Raw genomic sequence first — 16,768 nt, forward strand, 5'->3', positions numbered from 1 at the left:
AACATAGAAGACCTCCGTAGGGTTCTTCTATAGAATACAAGACCTCCGTAGGGGTCTTCTATAACATAGAAGACCTCCGTAGGGGTCTTCTATAAAATAGAAGACCTCCGTAGGGGTCTTCTATAGAATAGGAGTCCTCCGTAGGGGTCTTCTATAGAATAGGAGTCCTCCGTAGGGGTCTTCTATAGAATACAAGACCTCCGTAGGGGTCTTCTATAAAATAGAAGACCTCCGTAGGGGTCTTCTATAGAATATAAGACCTCCGCAGGGGTCTTCTATAAAATAGAAGACCTCTGTAGGGGTCTTCTATAAAATAGAAGACCTCCGTAGAGGTCTTCTGTAAAATAGAAGACCTCCGTAGGGGTATTCTTCTATTCTATAGAAGACTTCCGTAGGGGTATTCTATAAAATAGAAGACCTCTGTAGGGGTCTTCTATAGAATAGAAGACCTCCGTAGGGGTCTTCTATAAAATAGAAGACCTCCGTAGGGGTCTTCTATAAAATAGAAGACCTCCGTAGGGGTCTTCTATAGAATAGGAGTCCTCCGTAGGGGTCTTCTATTGAATAGAAGACCTGGGTAGGGGTCTTCTATAAAATAGAAGACCTCCGTAGGGGTCTTCTATAAAATAGAAGACCTCCGTAGGGGTCTTCTACAGAATACAAGAACTCCGTTGGGGTTTTCTATAGAATAAAAGACCTCCGTAGGGGATGTCTTCTATAGAAGACCTCCGTGGGGTCCGTATGGGTCTTCTATAGAATAGAAGACCTCCGTAGGGGTCTTCTATAGAATAGAAGACCTCCGTAGGGGTCTTCTATTGAATAGAAGACCTGGGTAGGGGTCTTCTGTAAAATAGAAGACCTCCGTAGGGGTCTTCTTCTATTCTATAGAAGACTTCCGTAGGGGTATTCTATAAAATAGAAGACCTCTGTAGGGGTCTTCTATAGAATAGAAGTCCTCCGTAGGGGTCTTCTATAAAATGGAAGACCTCCGTAGGGGTCTTCTATAGAATAGAAGACCTCCGAAGGGGTCTTCTATTGAATAGAAGACCTGGGTAGGGGTCTTCTATAAAATAGAAGACCTCCGTAGGGGTCTTCTATAAAAAAGAAGACCTCCGTAGGGGTCTTCTATTGAATAGAAGACCTGGATAGGAGTCTTCTATAGAATAGAAGACCTCCGTAGGGGTCTTCTATAAAATAGAAGACCTCCGTAGGGGTCTTCTATAAAATAGAAGACCTCCGTAGGGGTCTTCTATAGAATAGAAGACCTCCGAAGGGGTCTTCTATTGAATAGAAGACCTGGGTAGGGGTCTTCTATAAAATAGAAGACCTCCGTAGGGGTCTTCTATAAAAAAGAAGACCTCCGTAGGGGTCTTCTATAAAATAGAAGACCTCCGTAGGGGTCTTCTTTAAAATAGAAGACCTCCGTAGGGGTCTTCTACAGAATACAAGACCTCCGTTGGGGTTTTCTATAGAATAAAAGACCTCCGTAGGGGATGTCTTCTATAGAAGTCCTCCGTGGGGTCCGTATGGGTCTTCTATAGAATAGAAGACCTCTGTAGGGGTCTCCTATAAAATAGAAGACCTCCGAAGGGGTCTTCTATTGAATAGAAGACCTGGGTAGGGGTCTTCTATAAAATAGAAGACCTCCGTAGGGGTCTTCTATAGAATAGAAGACCTCCGAAGGGGTCTTCTATTGAATAGAAGACCTGGGTAGGGGTCTTCTATAAAATAGAAGACCTCTGTAGGGGTCTCCTATAAAATAGAAGACCTCCGTAGGGGTCTTCTGTAAAATAGAAGACCTCCGTAGGGGTCTTCTTCTATTCTATAGAAGACTTCCGTAGGGGGTATTCTATAAAATAGAAGACCTCTGTAGGGGTCTTCTATAAAATAGAAGACCTCCGTAGGGGTCTTCTACAAAATAGAAGACCTCCATAGGGGTCTTCTATAAAATAGAAGACCTCCGTAGGGGTCTTCTTTAAAATAGAAGACCTCCGTAGGGGTCTTCTATAGAATAGAAGACCTCCGTAGGGGTCTTCTATAGAATAGGAGACCTCCGTAGGGGTCTTCTATAAAATCGAAGACCTCCGTAGGGTTCTTCTATAAAATAGAAGACCTCCGTAGGGGTCTTCTATAGAATAGAAGTCATCCGTAGAGGTCTTCTATAGAATATAAGACCTCCGCAGGAGTCTTCTATAAAATAGAAGAACTCTGTAGGGGTCTTCTATAAAATAGAAGACCTCCGTAGGGGTCTTCTATAACATAGAAGACCTCCGTAGGGGTCTTCTATAACATAGAAGACCTCCGTAGGGGTCTTCTATAGAATAGAAGTCATCCGTAGGGGTCTTCTATAGAATATAGGACCTCCGCAGGAATCTTCTATAAAATAGAAGACCTCCGTAGGGGTTTTCTATAAAATAGAAGACCTCCGTAGGGGTCTTCTATAACATAGAAGACCTCCGTAGGGTTCTTCTATAGAATACAAGACCTCCGTAGGGGTCTTCTATAACATAGAAGACCTCCGTAGGGGTCTGCTATAAAATAGAAGACCTCCGTAGGGGTCTTCTATAGAATAGGAGTCCTCCGTAGGGGTCTTCTATAGAATACAAGACCTCCGTTGGGGTTTTCTATAGAATAAAATACCTCCGTAGGGGTCTTCAATAGAAGACCTACGTGGAGTCCGTAGGGAGAAGACCTCTGTAGGGGTCTTCTATAGAATATAAGACCTCTGTAGGGGTCTTCTATAGAGTAGAAGACCTCCGTAGGGGTCTTCTATAGAAAAGAAGTCCTCCGTACGCGTCTTCTTTAGAATACAAGACCTCCGTAGGGGTTTTCTATAGAAAGGTAGACCTCCTTAGGGATCTTCTGTAGAATAATTGGCCTACGTAAGGGTATTTAATAGAATTCAAGAACTCCGTAGGGGCCTTCTATAGAATAGAAGACCTCCGTAAAGATCTTCTATAGAATAAAAGACCTCCGTAAGGGTTTGATATAAAATAGAAGACTTCCATAGGGGTCTTCTATAGAATAGAAGACCTCCGTAGGGGTCTTCTATAGAATAGAAGTCCTCCGTAGGGGTTTTCTATAGAAGACCTCCGTATCTTCCGATACATTTCACGTGCGCTACATTTCACGTGCGTCGCTTCAAGTATTTTTTTCTAAGAATCCCTTCTATAATAAATCCATAATGGTGTTTTATTCTCCTATTAGTCACCTCTGGTTTGGACACACCGTTCTATTAAGTCAAACTATATACCTACATCACACACAGATACAAACACACTTCAATATGCTAGTCCAGCACTTAAGCGATGTAATGCTTGGTTAGATTTGCTTTACGGACACAAATTAAAACACTGCTCTGACTGACTCTCTACGGACCAACGAGAAGTGAGAAGAAAAAAAGCTAAAGTGCAAATATTCGTCCATTTCGTAAAGGTACAAAAAGCTACACACAACCGCACATGACTAACAAAGTCATTGGAAAACATTTTAATATTTCCCCAACGGATACAGTTTTCTGTGTATTTTGGGGTCCAACACCAAAGCAACTGTAGTGAGTGAGTCCGATTATTAACACTTTGCCACCTTCGTTGTTCGGTCAATGTTAACAAATTACCACCACTACCGCGGGCATAACCACCTACCACCCAACTCCTCCTAAACAATCACGACTATTGACCTTATTTTTTGTAAGCCATTTTTGGTTGGTGTAAATTCTAAATGGAAGTGATTGCACACATTGTTACTAATTTCCCACTTCAAAGCCCACCCCTCATAACTTTTATAAAGTTCTTTTTTTCACTGAAGCTCTGATTTTGTTTGTTGTTGTTTTTTACTGGCAGTTTCTCTAATTTGTTTTTAACAACTTAATCGTTTCCATTTCAATTGTCAAACGTAAATACAACAAACACGAGCATCATAATTGACATACGCACGTATTTTCCCGGGGGGTTTTCATAATATTTTCAATGATGCTTCAATGACTGCTGGTTAGCGTTAATAGGCTGTTAGTAGTATGGGGTATTTTTTAGTTGTGAGGTTATATCTCCTGTGTATGTTTTTAATATGTAACAAAAGTCAAGGCTGGTCCGGAATCTCGACGAGTCTACTATTTTTGAAATATTGACAATTTTTTCCTTTAAAGATTTGTCAAAAAATTCAGAAATAGTAACTTCTTGCAGTTTCTGGAACAGAGGAGACATTTCTATAAAAAATACAAGTCAGATTTCCTTTCTCGTTTTATTAGAAACGAGCCGAATTTGAGACGAATGTTTAAAAATTCCTTCGTTGGTTCTATTGAGTCTCTTACCACGGATGGAGAAAGCTAAATTTTTGGTAGGTCCAACAATTAATATAATATGATGCTTTCAGCATAAAACAAATACAGACAGCCGCAGCTCGTCTATACAATCTGAGTGTTATTAAGAAACTAATTTTATTTCAATATTCCTGTACTTAGTGTAACAATACAATACTTTGTTCTTGTTGTAACAGTGTTTATTATGTATGTTCGTTCTTCTGTTCAATCTGGCTCTGGGTCTATCTCCAGTTCCAGGAAAGTGGCTGCTTCGATGGGATGTAAACACAGATCCACTGGAGTTAGATGAGTAGGTTTGGCGGGGCAGTTGAAAAGGTGTTTTGTGTCGTGCGGGCCCATGCCGCATACTGGACAGATTTCTTGCACGACGTGGTCGATTTCCGCCCAAAAAGAATTTAGGCGACTGCAATATCCCGAGCGTACTTGAGCCAAAACTATTCTATTTTGTCGTGGCAGCTGACGCTCCTCAGCTGCGATAGATGGGGGATGTACTCCAAGGACTTTATTCACAATATATTAGCTTATGGCCTTAGCAACTGCATCCGTGTGAATACTATTTAAACCTGCTTGATATGCCTGTTGGTGCTCTCCTATATTGTTGGACCTTAGTTTCTAGAGCATGAATATCCTTCCCGATATGCCTGAATGTGTCGGGCCTAGCCAGCAGATGGTGATTGGGATGGCTCTCACGGTAACAGCCAAGCAAGTACTGCAACGAAAGCATATCATTGTGTTGCTTTACTGGAAGAATCTTAGCCTTCTCGTGTAGGTGGTCCAATGAAGACTTGAGGAGGTACCCTGTTGCTGTTCTCAGGGCGGCATTCTGGCAAGTTTGAATCTTTTCCCAAATCGTATCACATAATCTCGGGGACCAGACTGGCGCCGCATAGCTTACCACAGACCGACCTATCGTGTTATATGTGGTCAACAAGGTTTCTTTATCTGCACCCCAAGTGCTGGCGGCTAGAGACTTGGGGACCTTGTTCCTACTTTTCAGTTTGCAGATAGCTGTGGCATGCGCGCACGACTTGAAAGTAGTCTCAAATGTGACCCCTAAAATTTTGGGGCAGTTTGTGGTCGGAATTCTGCTACCGTCGACCACGACATTCAACATCAGGCACCGTAATCTAATATCAGGCACCGTAATCAATTCTCTCCCAAACTGCGCTGCCCATGTGGTGAACAGAGTGGCTGTTGATTTTGTGGCGGAAATCTGCATATTCAGCGAATGGAAAAAGGTGTTAAGATCGGTTAAATAGTTGTTCAGTCTCTCACAGATGTCATCAGGATAGGTACCTGACGCCAGGATCGTGCAATCATCAGCATACATCACGATCTCGATGCCGTCTGGAGGGGGCGGAATACAGGAGAGGTAGAGGTTAAATAGTTCCGGAGATATCACCCCACTTCTTGTTCCTGAATTCCACGTACGAGTGGCGTCCACATATATAGTTGACTATCCAACGTTTCAAGCTTGGCCGGAGGATTGTCTGCTCAATGTCCTCAAACAGCGTGGAGTGCCTGACTGTATCAAAGGCTTTTGATAAGTCAAGCGCTGCCATCACTGTTCTATCACACGGCTATCTCTGGTTAAGTCCTTGACAAATATATGTGGATATGGCGTGCAGCGCTGTTGTTGTGCTGTGCTGCTTACGGAATCCATGCTGATGATTCCTGGTACTGGGGAGGACTAAAGGCCTGGGTACATAAGCTGCCTCGCCTTGCTTGCTTCTGATAAAAGAATAAAAAGGAAAATGGCAACCCAGTTCGAAATTTGCTCGGCCTTCTTTATTCTTTTATTTTGTTCATGTCAGAAATGAATCAGCAAAGCAAGGCAACCAGGCGAGGCAGTTTATGCAAACAAGGCAAGCAGGCGAGGCAGCTTATGTACCTACCCATAAGGCCTCAAGGGTCTTTGCTACGGGCGACAAAAGCGAAATCGGCCTGTACGATTCACTTTTGCTGGCCTCCTTGCCTGGCTTCCGTAGCGGGACCACCCTGCCCATTTTTCAGACTTCGGGAACAATGAGGGTGGCTAGCGACAAGTTGAGAACTTTAGTGAGATACTCCACTCCCGGCTCATCCAGCTGCTTCAGCATTACCATGAAGATTCCATCAGGGCCCAACTCTATGGATGATTTAGCGATCCTGATGGCATTCGCAACATCATCCATTGTAAACTGTGGTGGTTCATCCTCGACAGGAAGAGATCTGATGCGACGTAATGCTCTTCTCTTCGCCCTGTCACTCTCGGGTTACTCGACAAACTGTCGATTGAAATAACTTGCGCACCTCTACGGGTCAGTCAACGTAACGTAGCCAAATGTGACTGATGTACTATCTTCCATCCTTCCAGGGTTCGAGAGTGACTTAAACGTTGCCCACTCTTCAGAAGATTTAACCACTTGTGTTCGCCGACCCACCATGTTAACTTCCAGCTTCAGCTCCCTGACTGTGGGGTCATTGGGGTTGGCTCGACGAAGCTCATCACGCTCATTTGCTAATCCCGTCGCCTCTGCTGGGAAGTTTGGTCTTACTTCGAGTATTCGACCACCAGGGGTGTGGCGAGCGGCTGCAGCAGTGATGATGTCTTGGTATGTCCTTTCCGCTTCCAGAACATCAGAAGGATTTGGCAGTTCTCTGAAGCGGTGATTGGTGAACTCTTTGAAACTCGGCCAATCAGCTTTCCTATAATTGACGAACGTCGAACGTGCGGCGTTCAGAGGTGATGAAATCGGGTGGTCTGCTAATGGAGACAATTATGGGGAGATGGTCTGATCCAAAGGAAATGACGGATTGCCAGTTGACATTAGCTGTGTTCCTTTACTTACCTGAGGTTATCATTTTTACCATTTGTTACCATTTTTAACTTGCAAAGCGTTCCTTAACCCCGAAAAGTGGCAAAACTGGAAGAAATTTTTAAGAGAGTGAGAGAGCGAAAATGGCTTTCTCTTCTACCACAGGCTACCAGACAAATTTCTGCAGGTAAAAAATGGCAGAACTGAATTTTCGACTTTTGTTTGACGATTATTTCACAATGAAGAAAAAATCGACGAAAAACAGAAGAAAAAATCGAACGCTGATAAAACTAAATTAAAAACTGTGAAATAAAAGACGAAAATTGATTTTTTTATGTTTCTTTTTGACATTGCAGCCAGATCTACCATTTTTCCGTTCCTTTACTTTTCTGGTAAAAATGTTCATGAGAGAGCAATTTTGACACTTTTCTTTTTTACCACTCTTACCATTAAAAATGTAAAGGAACAAAGCTATTATTTATCAGACCAGGTGACACTGTGGTTATGTCTGGCGAACTGTGACACTCTACTCTAATCCTGGTAGGGGCATCCTCATTGACCGTGCAAAACGTAGTGATATCAATCTGCTCAGCCAGCGCTATACCCCTCTGGTCGTTTCCGAGGGCCGAATGCCACATCTCATGATGCGCATTAAAGTCCCCCAGGACCAGACGATTATGACCTTCCAAAAGCGGGCTAACGTCAGGCCCGTAATCTGAGATAGAGCTATTTCTAGGCGGGATTTATACGTTCAGCAACTCTATCTCGGCAGTTCCACACCTGACTGCTACCCCCATACATTCCATGTACGGGTCATGAGAGACAGGCTGAAGCGAGACAGGTCTGTATTGGACAGACTGGTGCAATAGAAAAGCTAATCCCCCACCTCCACTTCTGGTGCGATCCTTCCTTAGCACGTTGTAAGCTACAGTTGTTGTTGATCTCGGTTTCTTGCACCGCCGCGACCTTGATGTTCTTCCGATTCATGAAATCTACTATTTTCTCGATCTTACCTCGGAGACCATTGCAATTAAATTGCAAAAACGATGCACTTCCTGGGATTGGGACAACAACGCCGGGTGTTAAAGGCTGCGTGTGTGCGGTTGCTGTCGAGGGGACTGCGGGGGAGTTTCATAATCAGACGACGACTGTATCCACGCAGCATGCAGCAACATAGTCCCTGTCGTAGTCCCTCACGCGGACAAGTCCAGAGCAACCCCTTAGATGCACCCACTCCTGACATCTATTGCATCTCACCGAAGGTTGGAAATGGGTGAAGATGCGAATATGACAAACTGAGCAGAAATAAATTGGTCCTGGATTTTCCTCCGTCCCGGCACGGACCAAAAGAATTCGGAGCAGGCATTCCGGGATATGCTGCTCCCAACACAGAAAAACGAAACAAATACGAACACATGTACACTGAGGTGGCAGCCGCTGGCCGGAACATGGATGTTGTGTGGTTCCGGTACGAAAGACTTATTCTATTAGAAATACTTAAGCGCTCGGCACATAAAAAAAGTGTAAGTGAAGCCAAGTTTTTTGAAAAACAACAATATGGCTGACGCATTAAAGTTAAACATAATTTAATTGTTTTGGGACAACGCGTGTCCCAACCTGTCACTAAAGCCCTCGGCACATACGGTCCGTTTAGTGACACGTTGGGACACGCGTTGTCCCAAAACAGTTAAATTATGTTTAACTTTAATGCGTCAGCGCGACGCTCAACGCATCGTATGTGCCGAGCGCTTAAACGGACCGAATGTGCCGAGGGCTTTATTCAATTGATGCACAAAACTCTTCTCAATAAACTTCATTAACTACAAACATTTAATGACTAAAGAATTTCCCACAAAAAAGAAAAAAACTCTAAGTGGTGCACCCACCTGATAGACTGAAACATCATATAAAAATTCTGCTCAAAGTATTTCGAACAAAACAAATATACGGATTTGAATCACCGTATGTTCTCATAGTATAGCGCGATATCTTCTACAAAATGACAATAGTTTTCCTCTTTGAATACCAATGGATGATAAAAATATCTTCATATAGAAGAACAATAGTTATTGTTCTTGAAGTTTTCATGGGGTTGTTGTAACGCGACGCACAACGTACCGTATGTGCCGAGGGCTTTAAAATGTCAATTGGACTTCATATAGTAGTTCCACAAATCTCCTTGCTATAAAAAGCTCTTATTTTTATACGTTATTTTAATCAATATACAATTCATACATATTCCATACGTAAAATTATTTCCAATTTCAGTGAAACTTAACAAAATAATTGCACACCTTTTAATAACAACCAATTAACACCTTTCGCCCATCAAACCATAACCATCTGTGAAGTTTAATTCATAATTGTAAATTAATTGTGTTTATTTTCTCGGTTGGTTCCAGTGGATGACATCTATTTTTATATTTGGACAGACTCACTCACACTCGTTTTCCATTTCACCTAACCAAACAAATATTGCACAATTAATTCTACATTTTTAAACGGAAATTAATAATTTGTTTGTTATTTTGACTTCTGTTTTACAATGTGTAATTGTAAGCTTCCGCAAATGTGAATACCTATAGTGTGCATGGTTTCATAAATAAAGTGGGATTTACAATGAGGCCTATGAATTTAAAAATGTAATTTCGTTGAGTGTTAACTCGATTGGGAATGAAAGTAAATTAAACGTATAAAGATAATTATAAAGATAACATGGAATGAATCAACAACAATCAATCGTTGGAATTGGTAACATTTTAAAAATCAGAGAGTTTACAATGTCATTGAAAGTAAAAGTTTTTTCAAATCAATTGAAATGTTCCAGAACCTTCATGAATCTATCCATGATGCAATTACCAGGTGATCCTCCAGTAAGCCCAAAGTCAAAATACCTATATTTTGTTCTAATAAAATAATAAGAAAATATTTCACTTCAAGCAAAAGTATCCCAACATACCAGAAAAGCTTGAGAATTATATTATAATAAGCTTACCAACATAAGCCTTAAGCTTATAAAAGACTTGAGAAATCAGTTGTTAAAAGCTTATGTCATAATTGTAGAAAAATCGAAACGGAACCCTTGTTTATAAGCTTACCCTTGTAATTGTAGAACAAGCTTATGCAATTAATATTATCTTAAGCTTACCCTTGTAATAGTAAAACAAGCTTACATATATTTTTTTTAATTTTTTATTAAAATTTTATAAATTCAGTTCATATTTTGAGATTTAGTTATAAATTAACAATGTGTGCAGTGTATTTTATCATTGTTATTTTTTAATTTAAATTAAGTTGATTAGTGATTTAAGTTTTCACTCTATAATATAATTAAAATAATTATATTTACTGTTACGTTTTTTGGTTGTATAATTATTTCGCATCTTTATACGATTTTTCGCGAACCGTCTTGAATGAAAGTGTCGTTGGAGTTGCGGCATCTATAAAAAAGTAGAAATTTAGTGATAATTTTTTCAGTTAATTTTGTAAATTGAACTTACTTTATATAGCCGTTCTAGTGCAATAGTTGTGCGCTTTGCACTCTGTATGCACGGTTTCGATTCTCAGGTCGGGCAAAAACATCATACTCTCCAACGGTGGCAAAATATCCCTCAGCGTAATGTAGACGACATTTTCTGATCAACCATGAAAAACTTTTATACAAATGGTGTCGTAAAACACTCCGTTCGGATTCAGCGATAACAAGTTGGTCCCATATAATTAAGTCAATATGAAGCGGCGTGCACTGATTGATATGAGATAAATCTCCCGTGTCTATTATGGATGTGTATGGGAACATATGTATGAATGTCAATTATATAATTATTAAAATTTTCATCACTTTCACTTTGTTCGCATTCACTTTCATCACAACCGTTATTTATGTCACCAATTCTGAAAACTTCTTCGGATTCGTAATTTTTTGGTTTTTAAGAATTCAACCGAACTTCTTCATGGACTTTTTTGTCTTTCAACACTTTTTATATTTTTTGGCATTGCAATTTGTATGTTTTAGCACAACACGGATATTTATTTGTTAACAAAACGCGGATATACATTTAATTACATAAAAACTAAAAGGACACAAAAAAAGTTTCAACAAAAACTAATTTATCAACAAATGTCAATTAACAAAATACTTTTCAGGCAGACTTAAGAAAAGTTTGTGCATGTAATAGTTTTTCAAGCATTGTTAAAAATTGATTGTGAATTTTCTATTTTTATAATATTATTCTCAAGTTCTATTACTTTTTATTTTTATTTGGTATGTTGGGATATTTGTACAATTTCTTAATTTCATTTTTGTCAATATGTGTGTTCGTTTACTCAAAATTTATTGTTGTTGTAGCAACGCATATATGTTCGTTCGTGTATTATTTCAGTTATCATGTTCTTCTGTATCCAGACTCAAGAATTCTGCAACCTGGACTGGTTGCGTCCATAAAGAATGAGGAGACAGGTGAGTGGGGTTAGCTGGGCAGTTGAATAAATGCAGCGTATCGTGTGGTCCCAATCCACATGCTGGGCATATATTGGGTATCGTGGCGTCAATTCTGGCCCAATACGAATTGAGGCGGCTGCATAGTCCGGATCTTAACTGAGCTAAAACCACTCGTGTTTGCCTTGGCAGCTGGCGTTCTTCTGCTGCAATGGATGGGGGATGGTCTCCAAGTACGGCATTCACTCTGTATCTTCGCACTGCTTGTGCAACAAGCCTGCCTGATAGGCTCGTTGATCTAGCGGTTCTCTTTTATACCTTTGGACCTCTCTCTCTAGATCATGAAGGTCTCTCCTGACGTGCATGGGTGGGGGGAGACTGTCCATTAAATCGTGACAGGGATGCTCACTGCGGTAACACCCAAGCAGGTACTGCATCGACAACATCTTATTGTGCTGACGCACCGGTAAAACCTTCGCCTCCTCATGAAGATTGTCCACTGGTGTCATGAGGAGGCACCCTGTTGCAGTCCTCAGGTCGGCATTCTGGCAGGTTTGAATCTTCTTCCACTGCGATGCACTAACCTTTGCAGATCACGCTGGCCCCGCATAGCTTGCCACAGACCGGCCTATTGCATTGTAGGTGGTCAACAAGGTTTCTTTATCAGCACCCCAAGTGCTGCCGGCCAGCGACTTAAGAATCTTGTTCCTACTTCTGATATTATTGCAAATAGCTGTGGCATGCGCGGACGACTTGAACATGCTATCGAACGTTACACCCAGTATTTTAGGGTAGTTAGTGGTCGGAATCAGTGCACCATCGACCAATATGTTCAGTGGGAGCCTCATCTCAGCCGTCCATGTGGTGAACAGCGTGGCTGTGGATTTAGCGGCGGATATTTTCATATTCCTCAGTTGGTAGAACTGCACTAGGTCAGCTATGTAGACATTTTACCTATCACAGATGTCATCGACGATAGGACCCGACGCCAATACAATCATCCGCATACATCACGATCTCTGCCGTCTGGAGGGTGTGGAATTTCAGAAAGGTAGATATTAAGTAGTTCCGGCGATATCACCCCTCCTTGGGGAACTCCCTGTTTCACTCTACGGGTTTTGGACTTCTTGTTTCTGAATTCTACAAACGACTGGCGTCCCCACATATAGTTGATTACCCAACTTTTCAAACATGGCTGCAAATTAGTTTTCTCTATATCCTCAAACAGCTTGGCATGGTTGACGGTATCGAAGGCCTTCGATATTTCAAGAGCCACCATGACTGTTCGGTCGCACGGCCTTTTCTGGTTCAGTCCTCTACTGATATGTGTTCTGTCATGTTATGCCGTTCTGTCATCCTTCTTTTCCGGACTCGAGAGTGATTTAACCGTTGCCCACAATTTACTTATTCCTGCACCAATGTTGCATTGCTTCAGATGGTCTAGCCACTTTTTCCGCTTATGTTCGCCTACTAGCCTGTTGACTTCAAGAGCAAGTTCTCTAACTCTTGGGTCTTCGGGGTTCGTACGACGAAGCTCATCACGTTCATTTGCTAGTCCCGTCGCCTCTGCTGAGAAATATGGTCTTATTTCGGGTATTCGACCAGCAGGTATGTAGCGAACGGCTGCTTTAGTGATGATGTCTCGGAAAGTTATCTCAGCTACCCGAGGATCTGAGGGGGTGGGCAATTGTCTGAAGCGGTGATTTGTAAATTCTCTGAAACCTTGCCAATTAGCTTTCCCATGGTTTAGGAAAGTACGGCGTTCAAAGGTTATGAAGTCGGGTGGTCTGTTTACGGGAGGTGGTCCGAACTAAAGAAAATAACGGATTGCCAGGATACGTCATTTATCAGACCTGGTGCCACAATGGTGATATCTGGCGAGCTGTGGCAGTTTCCTCTAATACTCGTAGGAGCGTCTTCATTCACCCCGCAAAATGTGGAGCCATCGATTTGCTCTGCCAGCGCTGTACCCCTCTGGTCATTATCTAGGACGGAATGCCAAAGCTCATGATTAGCATTGAAGTCCCTTTGGACCAGACGGTTATCGCCCTCTAAAAGCAAACTAATATTGGGCATATAACGCCGGGCACAGCTATTCATCGGCGGTATGTACACAATAAGCAGCTCTACCTCGGCAGTACCACACTTTACTGCTACCCCCATACACTCCATGTAGAGGTCACTAGAGCCAAGCTCAATCGAGATAGGTCTGTACTGGACAGACTGGTGTATTAGGAAGGCAAGCCCTCCTCCTCCGCTTCTTGTGCGATCCTTCCGCAAAACATTGTAACATTGTAATCACAACGTAAGCTACAGGTGGCCGTGAACCTTGTTTCCTGGATCGCGGCGACCATGATTTTGTTCAGACTCAAAAAGTCCACAATTTCACTGACCTTATTGCGGAGACATTGCAATTGAATTGCATGAATGATGCATTTCCGGGCCGTTGAACAACAACATGTGGTGTTAGATGCTGCATTTGTTGTTGTTGTTGGGGAGACTTGGGGAGACTTCGTCTCGTATTCCGACGACGACGAAGAGTCAGACGACGACGTAGAAGACGCACTGGGTGATGTGCTGATGCAAGAAGCAGCAACATACCTGTCGCTGTAATCCCGGGTGCTACTAAGGCCCGAGCACCCACGCACCCATTGCATACATCCATTACATCTCACCATTGTTGACATGTGGTGGATGCGGATCTGGCAAACGGAACAGATCCATACTGTCCCGGGGTTCATTTCTATCCCGGCACAGACCAGAAGAGCTCGGAGCAGGCATTCCGGGATAAATTGCCGCTCCCATGGTGAAAAAAATACACGAACACAAACACATAATTGTTGAGGTGACGGCCCCTGGTCGAAGATTCCTCCGAGTCAATCCGGTACATAGACCCGGCCGTCGCGGGTTTGACTCACTCAAAATTTGTACAAATTGTTACTGTATGCTGTTCGTTTACTCTACAGTACAATGTAAAAGACCTTAGTCGGTTGCAAGAAGTTACTGGACTTGTACAAATTTGTACAAATTATTGAGTAAACGAACACACCTAATAATATTTCGTGGTTTTGTTCTTTTTGCTGCATTCCTCGCTACAACAACTTTTGACATCAAGAGAAGACTTATACCCGGCTACACTTAACCGGATTAACCCAGTGCGTTTGTGTTTCAATCCTCATGAAGTGGGTTAACCCGGCAAAAAAGCTCTAATGTAACCATACTATAAGGCCTTAATTCGTCTTCTGTGTCACCTTACAATATACGCCAAGACTGATTTAGTAAGATTATCTAGGAGGCGAATTCAGTCCTCAGTCTTAATTTTCTGTCAAAAATGTTTGTGCGAATAATCCACCAAATAATGAAGGAAACGATAAAATGTTCTTAATTAAAGATTTTGTACACTTATATTCTTGACAAAGCTGAACTATTTTTTTTTTTATTTTTGATTGAAAAATGAGTTTTGACAGGAAATGAAGGTGTCAATTCGCCTTCTTAAATTCGCCTTGATATTCGCCTTAAATCTACTATTTTTAATTTTTTATAAAAGAAAAATTGTCAAATTTTCGAAAAATTTAGACTCCTGCAGGTTTTGGAACATTGCAAATATGTGTGTCCGTGTACTCAATAATTTGTAAAATTATGAGGAAATTGGTAAGAAATTATCTAATTCACAATTTCAATGACATTTTATCATCATTTAATATTGTCACATAATAACTGACCCTGAAAAATAATGAATGAATTTCGTATAAAAAATCCTTATGATTATTTCGTCTATTACCTCACATAGAAATAACAAGTCATTAAACACAAATTTGCCTTAATTTATTATAATTACAAATATGTGAAACATTTTATGTTCATTCCATATTAAACGCCGTATACATTAGGGCTTTTTTGTCGGGTTAACCTTCTTTGTCAACTAAATTATTGTAAACGATGGATTTTTAAAAAATTAAATTTTCATTTACAAATTACTGCAATAATTTTTTTCAATAATGTTGGGTTTTTTATACATATGAGTTGAGTAATATCATGTAATTGCTGTAGTGGGGAACTCGATCTAATAACGTCTAATTTCATGTATTTTTTCAATGCAATCACTCGAGTGTGGACCGGTACTATGGAATTCAATCTAAGAACACATAATTTCACTTATTTTAGCTTTGTCGGTGTGAGAGGGTGTTGAGAGGCTAAGGGTTACTACATGCCTCACCTCTCTCTCCTTCAAACTGACAATTGCAGCAAGGAAAATTGCCTAATGTAAATATGGACTTTGTTCCAGAAATTAAAAGTTTTTAAAATGTTTACAACTTTTACACATTTTACCTGAAAACCCGTTCACAAAAAAGTTGTAAAAAGTTCACTTCTCTTTAAACAAAAATGGCGCTGAATGACACTCTCTTTTGCTTGGTTTACATTTACGAAATCCACTCGATTTCAACTGTCAAATCCATAGGTTAAACGTCAAATGAAATCCAGATGAGATTTCATTTGACGTTTGAGCTATGGAATTGACAGTTGAAATCGAGTGGATTTCGTAAATGTAAACTTAGCATTTGTCCCGGTCCACACTAGAGTGATTTCATTGAAAAAATTGCATGTAATTATGCGTCTCTAGATCGACTTCCATAGTAGAGTAAAATCATAAAATTGCTGTAGTGGGGAATTCGATATAAGAACGCCTAATTTCATGAAATTTTTTAATGAAATTCACTCTAGTGTTGACCGGGACTTAAAACACTTTTTACGCGACAAATTTGAGCTTGTAAAAAATAGTAACATGGTTGCCGCCTTCTGATTGGCTGGTAGACCGACTTTGGCGTTTATTCCAGTTTTTTGCCGTTTTCCGTTCCTGTACACTTTGAATAAAGTTGTTTGTGTGCCTAATTTTTCACAGTTCGCTCTTTTACTTCTTTTACCAGTAAAAAGTACGGGAACGCACATTTTGCTGGGAATAAAATGTTATTTTTAGTTTACCATCACAAAAAGCGAAAAATGTATATATGTATTATTGAAGAATTATCAACACCAACTAAATTCATGGTCTGTTCTACAAATTTTTACTACGATAACAATTTTTCGTTTTTGTCATAAAAAATAGTAAAAATAAGTAGATTCTTGCAGTATTTGTTATTCGAAAATTTTCAATCATAATTTTACAACTGTTTTTACAGTTGTCGGGACGCGTACGTTATACAGGTATGTTTTGGG

Source organism: Musca autumnalis, unplaced genomic scaffold (genome assembly GCF_047663935.1).
Source record: "Musca autumnalis isolate F117 unplaced genomic scaffold, ASM4766393v1 scaffold_1, whole genome shotgun sequence".
In the NCBI taxonomy this organism is placed as follows: Eukaryota; Metazoa; Arthropoda; class Insecta; order Diptera; family Muscidae; genus Musca; species Musca autumnalis.